The sequence below is a fragment of the Elephantulus edwardii genome, unplaced genomic scaffold (genome assembly GCF_000299155.1).
Source record: "Elephantulus edwardii isolate Elephantulus edwardi_28Jun2011 unplaced genomic scaffold, EleEdw1.0 scaffold00289, whole genome shotgun sequence".
Lineage (NCBI taxonomy): Eukaryota > Metazoa > Chordata > Mammalia > Macroscelidea > Macroscelididae > Elephantulus > Elephantulus edwardii.
In genome coordinates, this window is record NW_006400039.1 from 66215 (window position 1) to 73486 (window position 7272).

Genomic DNA, 7272 nt, shown 5'->3' on the forward strand with positions numbered 1-7272 from the left:
CCTGAACTTCTCTTTCATCACCATAGGCTCTTGCTCATATGTTGTTTCATGAAATTCTTCTGTGTCTTCCAATTCTTTTCGATACAGTGACTCAGTATCCCCATATTTGTGACTTTCCCGTCTGTTGTCGATTTTTAGCCTCATTCAGCAGTAGTTAGAGAATGAACACACTTTGTATGACTTAAACCGATGCTTTGCTCCCCAGCATATGATCCACATTAGCAAAGGCTGAGTGCACGTGGGGAGAATGTCAGCTCTTCCACTGGAGGGAGGACTGCCCTGTGGATCTATTACGTCCAGTCACTTTATACTGGTGAGTCCTGTTTCCTGATTGGTTTTCTCTCAAATTAGTCTATCCATCATGGAAAGGGAGACGTTAAAGTTCTCAACTGTTACTTTGTTTTTCCCTGCAAATATTTCAGTTTTGCCTTTCATCAAATTTAGGGAATTTTTGGCCATTGCTTCTTTTCTTTTTAAATTGTGATTTGAAGTGAATGATTACATAAAAAATTGACCCTGTATGTAAACATTGCTTTTGATCTATGGTGCTGGAGAAGAGTGTTGAATATACCATGGACTGCTAGGAGAACAAAGGTTCATCCTAGAAAGGGTGAGACCAGGCTTCTCCTTGGAGGCAAGGAGTCTGAGGCTTCATCTGACATACTTTGGACATGTTGCAAGGAGTGACAGTCCTTGGAGAGGGACATCGTCCTGGGAAGGGTGGAGGGACAGCACAGGAGGGGAAGACCCTCAATGAGATGGATTGATTCCGTGACTGGGGTAATGAGAGTGGGTGTGTCAGAGACAGTAAGGTTGGCACAGGGTAGAGCAGGGTTTAGGACTGTTGTACATAGTCACAGGCGGCTTGATGGCACATAACAACAATACCAACAATGCAAACATTCATACATATTTTGTTTTATAACATGAGGTACAGCTTCTACAAGGTAATCACATTCTTCCCGACCCCTCTCTCGGATTCTCACTTCCATCAAGTCTTCTCTCCTACTCCTTCCTGCCTTCTGAGCTTTGTCTCTGGGAAAATGATGCCCTTTTGGTCTTGTCTGGTCATTCTAAGGTGTGAATGCCTACCTGGTGTTACTGGAGCTCAGGTGACTGACTGGAAAGGAGATACACTGGTAAACAAAGAGGGGGTCTGACCTTTACCAGCTCCACAGAGAGGAACTATCCCCATCAACAATATCAACAACACAAAAGCCATTCCCATGAGGTCAGACATGTCCCCACAATCCCACACTTATTTCTACTCATCCCAACACCAATCTTACTGCTCTACTGGGTCTGAAATCCATTGCACTAGCTCACAGACCACACAGAATCATATTAGGGAAGTCAAAACGCTGTAATTCAGATTAGTAGCAGAATACACTCACTCAGTCAGGACAGCTTCTGAAATGTGCTTACAGGCACCTCAGCCTTCAGCCTCCCTTCTAATGTCTTGACAATTATGGCTCTCGCCTTCACCCCAGTCCTCCAACAAACTTGATGAAAAGCTCCTAGTTCTCATTCCACAGGCAGCAGTCCCAGGTCCACTCTGTCTCATGGCAGGTCTCTGGTTCTCTGTCTCACAGCAGGTCTCTGGTTCTCTGTCTCCCATCAGCTCTCTGGTTCTCTGTCTCACGTCAGGTCCCTGGTTCTCTATGTCACGTCAGCTCTCTAGTTTTCTGTCTCATATCACATCTCTGATGCTCTGTCTCATGTCGGGTCCCTGGTTCTCCGTCTCACGTTAGCTCTCTGGTTCTCTGCTGTGGAGACTGCTCCTATAGGCCCTGGTCTGGCGGCACAAGAATCTCCTGTCCCAAAGGGCATGTACTGCATTCTCTGCTTCATCTTTGCTGGTGATGAGATTCTCCATTCTGCTGCTGGATCTGCTCAATTTAGTGGCAAGGCTAGCCAATCCTCGTATGGATAGACTGATAATCTTATTTGCATATTACCATCCGTCCACATGGCAAAGTCAGAGTCAGTAGCTAGGGAACTAATTTTGAAGACTAAATCCTTAATAGCACAGGCTGTCCCTCTCTTCAAATCAACCAGCAGCTTTAGAGATTTGACCTTTGTCACCGAGGAGGCCACTTCAGCTTTTTAAAAAAAAATAATTTTATTTGTTTGTTTATTTATTTGTTCATTCATTCATTTATTTATTTAATGTGGGTACCGTCAAATTGGATCTGAGTGGTACAGGAGGCGATTGTTCCTCCTTTTCCAGCTGAGCATCTGTTGGATTTGAACCACACATCTCTGGGATTGCAGTGCAGTTTCCTGCCACTAGGCCACCAGAGCTTGCTCACTTCAGCTTTGAGAGATGATGACAAAGACAGGCAGGCCCTTTAGCCCAGTCCTCAGGGATCCATCAGACCAGTGAAAGGGCACAGCCAGCAGCTCCTGGACACCAAGCCCATACTGTCTCTTTTGGCAGCAGGGAGCCATGTCTTAAATGAGAACTACGGTCTTCTCAGCTGCCTTTCAGTTGGGGAGTGAGTCGAAGGCGGCAAATGGCTGAGGGAAAGCCCACAACCCTCTCTCAGTGAAACCAAGTAAACTCCTTCTCCCCTTTTCCTCCTCTTATTCCAGAGTTCTGGAAACAATGATGCTGACAAATTGTGTCAATTGTTGCTTTACTGAAGATAGATTTTTGAAGTATTCTACTCTGCCATTTCACATGACATAATTTTTTGGTTTTAAGTCTTTTTAAAAAGTAGGTTTTGTTTGTTTTCAGTTGTTTTTGAGGGACTTTTGTAATCTTGGAATTGCTCTTCAGAGGCAGGGGACAGGATGCAGGCAGGGCAAGGTATCTCCAGGCTTCCATGTGGCTGCAAGGCCGTGGGAGCCGAGCCGCTCGTTATCTGTTAAGCCATCAGAGCCAGGAACACTGAGGGTTAGCTAAGCAAGGATCCCAGGGCTGGGGCAGAGACCCGGAATGCTCCAGGCCAGCCCTTTCCCACAGTAACAAGGTCACTGCTTCTTAAAACAAAACCAGATTTACATTGCATAAATACTACCTGTTTGCCATGGGAAAGTAGACAATATCAGCAAATAAGAAGAAACAGAAAATGATCTGCTAGCCCATCACCCATTTTTAGACACTGCCATCACCAGCCTGGTTCCCTGGTCCCTTTGCTACTGGATTCTCCCCAGAGAACAGGTACCATGGGCGCACCATCTAGTTTATTCCTTTACGTGGTTGTTTCCCCTCAGTAGCACGTCAGCTCCACAGTGGCTGGACCTTTGTCTTGCTCGTGGTTTTATCAGTAGTGCCAGGAAGTATCCGTCTTCAGATTAAATGCTCCATCAAACATCTGTGGAACAGATGTGCCCTCTTGAAGAGTAGCCAGCCTCGCCTGTCTTCACAGTCCCATGACGCAGTATGTACCCATTTTACAGATGAGCAAACTGCCTCCTGAGCCTCTTCTGCAGACACCTCTGTCTCTCTGCAGTAGTGCTTGCACTGTCCCTCCCCATTCCACTCTGCACTTTGAAGGGTTTGGGGAGTCCTGGTGGCCTTGGCCATAGGGTGTCATGCTGCTAAAACAACACTGCATCTCCCTGGATGTTCAAATCCCCCAGCGGCTCCAGAGGAGAAAGGGTGCTTTCCTCGGGTGTGATTTACAGCCTTAGACACCCTCCGAGGCAGTCATGACTCTACAGCACTGAGAGGTTCTTGTCGGCGTAGGAAAAGCAAGAAGGGTCCTCCACATGACAGCTCAGTGAGGGTCCCCAAAGTCCTCTAAGAGCATCAGTGAACGAATGAGGTCAGAGGTGCTGTCTGCCCCCTGGAGTGTGTACTTCACCTCCCCTATAAAGTAGGGTCCTGGAGTATAGTGCAGGTGAAACGTGACCCCGGCCTGGGCTGGCCCCTCCCTGCACCCCTGCTCTCATCAGTCATCACGATCTGGGCACCCCGTGAAGTCATGCTTATTGTAGGGGTGGTGTGAGCTGGCCACTGGACCTCTAACTTCAGGAGGCTGAGAATGAGGGTCCGAGGCTGATGGGCCCTGTGAGACCTTCTGACACCAGCTGCCCTCCCCTGGCTGCTGCTACTTCTCCACTGGCCTCGATGAGTCAGTGGCCACACAGAACTCACAGATGATACTCACGGTTAGAGTTTATTAGGAAAGTGGCAAGTTACACCTGAGGGGCAGGAACAAAGGGCTTATAGCCTGGGTTTGTAGATTCTGGAGTGCAGGATATCCTCAGCTCCTCTCCCTCTCGGCCCATTTCAGCTCCCCAGACCTGCCATAACAGAGACTCCGCCTTGGGATGGCTTTGACAGACACATACATTCCCACACACTTTAGGAGTCTGCACGTCCAGGGAAGGGGGCCAGCTCCAAGGCCAGCTCTGCTCTCTGTCAGAGGTGGTGGACAGCCATCACTGTAGGTTCCGCGTCCCTGGGGACTCCCGTGTCTTGGCCTTCCCAGAGTTAGAGGGAGTGGCCAGACTTCCTAATACGAGGGCCCGAGTCCAAAACAGTGCTTCATTCATGGTCAGACTTCCTGGTGGCACGGAGGTCATCTTCTCTCTTTCCTCCCCCCCTTATCTTACAGACCACACCCTAGGAAGACTGGCTTTAGTCTCCCCTTACACAGACAATAAACAAATTAGGGCTGAGATGGGATTAAGGAGTGTCACATTCCACCCCTAATCCTCCTACACCCTTCTACCTCCTGATGTCCTTGATCAGGCTGTGGAGTGGAAGGGCAGCTTCCGCATCATCACATGCATGTATTTGGGGGAACAGAAATGAGTCCCTGAAGCCCCTACAGGACAGACAGCCTCTGAGCAGACCCCGAGGGTTGGCCTCTTCTCTGGACCCTTGGCCCTATTGGAGCCTGGCCTTTGCCAAGCTTGGCCAAGTGTGCAAAGCACTTGAGCTCTGTCAAGGGTGCCTGGAGGCACCCACCACAGCAGCTGTGTGTGAGCTGGTCACCTGCTGCGGCCACCTTGCTCTGTGGACTGGGTCTTGGGTCAGTGTCCTGGTCCTCATGCCACCTCACAGCAGCTCCAGTGTCACATCTCCCTCTGTCTCGTGGACCTACGGGGTCCTCAGTGCAGGGACGCAGGTCCAAAAGACAGACTCCTGCCTTTCTTCCTTGATGGCTGTGAGGTCCTCCTTCTGTGTCTCAGATTGGTTCCCTTTAAGCCTCCAAAGGGACTCTGGTCCTAGGGGGTAAGGAGTTGCACTGCCAGCGCAAAGGCCAGCAGTTTGAATCTCTGTGGGAAAGGCAATCTCCTCTCACTGGAGGGTCAGCCATGAGTCAGGTCTAGTTCAATAGCATTGAGGAAGAAAGAAGCTTCAAGAAGTCAAACTCATTGCCATGTGGGGCCATGTGTTGGGGCATCAGGATAGCCAGGGGCATGGTGGTGGAGGCCAGGGAGGGGATGGTCTGCCTCCGACCACCATCCAGCTCTCCACACACCCCTCCCCTTCCCACTGCCCAGCACCTTGTCCTGTTTGTATACGTCCCTCTGATGTGAGGAAAGAGCCCTGGTGATGCAGTAAACATTTGGCTGCTAACCAAAAGTTGGCTGGTTTGGATTGACCAGCTGCTTTGGAGGAAGATGTGGTGGTCTGCTTTCATACAGGCCTTGGAGCTCTGTGGGGCAGCCTGCCCTGCCCATCGGGGTAGGTGTGACTCGGATGGACCGAAGGGCTCTCGGTTGGGCTGATGTGAGAACACTGGCTTGGGGGCTAAGTGGCTTCAGTGTGGCACACAATGTCACTGCAGGCCCAGCCTCCGTGGTGTGGAAACTCCAAGAATCTGAAGGCACCTCCTGAGTCCCTTCTGAGGCATTGCGTTGGTCTGTGCCTGTTTGCCCCTTGCTTCAGGGAGTGGTCACAGCACTGGACTCAGAATCTCAAATTCCAGTTCCAGATTCTGTTCCCAGGGTTGTCCAGCCCCAGGTGGTCACTTCACTGAGCCATCTGGGCTGGGCATGAGTGGGCACACAGGCCAGGGATGAGGAGAGAGGCAGATCAGTGTCCTTGGGTGGGGAGATGGCATATCCTTGTCACACTCCTGGGAACATTCTCAGGTCAGTGGGAGACCTATAGATGGCAGTCAGGTTCTGGGCACTCAGCCTTCAGCTTGTGCAGCCTGGCTGGTCAGGTGGCCTTTCGTTTTGGCCTTGGTGGGGGGTGGCCAGGGACTGTCTTAAAGGTGAGGGGGCGTCCCATTGTAGTTGGATGTTCAGGATTTCCTAGGGAATGGAAACTCAGATTTAGGATGCAGCCTCGAGGTGACTAAAGCAAAAATAGGTCAACTGGGTCTCAAATGGTCTTCAAGAGGGCAGCAGTCAGGATGATGGTCATGCGGGGTCATCCAGGATCCCAGCCCCCGACTTTTCCTCCTCTGACCTGCTTGAGACTTTGCCTCCTGCCTCTTTGAAAATAAAGAAGCCTGAGAAGGGTCTCTCCCAGTGGGGAACCTTGCTGTGGAACCTCAGATTTAGAGTGTTACCTATCCTGGGGCTCTGAGCAAGAGGACATGGGGTGTTGTTTGGGGAAGACCTGACAATTCCTGTAAACTGTTTCCAGGCCTCAGGGTTTGGGGGTCTCTGCTCTCTCGGTTCTGTGGTCCAGCCAAGTTGCTTCAGTGACCCAGCCTCTTTTCCTCACGTAAGCCTAGAACTGGACCCTGCTCCCAGGTGGGAGTTGAGTGAATGGGTAGGCGCTGGCACACACACTATGCTACAGACTGTGTTTACAGCCAATGGAGGCGGCTGCACAGTCCATCCTGGCGAAGAAGGGTACCATGTCGCCGAGTCTGGCTCAGTGGCACCCAGGGATGCCCAGCTTTGGTTTTGGCCTTCGGTTCAGGTCTAACGCAGGCCCTGCTCTCCCTTCGGTAAAAGTTTACACGTGCATACTCAGGAGAAGATGTGAGACAGAGCGGAAACGTGGCCACCTTCAGAAAACATCCCAGGGTCTTGGCGCTGGAGGTACTGGCGGGGGAACCTACTCCACGTCTCTGCAGCTCTCAGGTCTGGCGCCCTCAGCGCCCACTCCACTGTCTGCGCGCAGCCGCACGCCCCGCCTCCGCGCGCGCCCCCGCAGGGCTAATTAGTTGCGCGGTTTGTTTACAAACACGGGCGCCCAGCAAGCGCGCAACGTCCGACTGCGCGGCTAAGGATTTGGGGGCGCAACACGCTGGAGCAGGGTGGCGGGTGCCTGCCGCGCTCCCACCTCTTCCCGCTGCCCGTGCCAACTAAGTCCGGCGCGGAGGAGGGAGCGCGCGCCTGCTCCCGGCC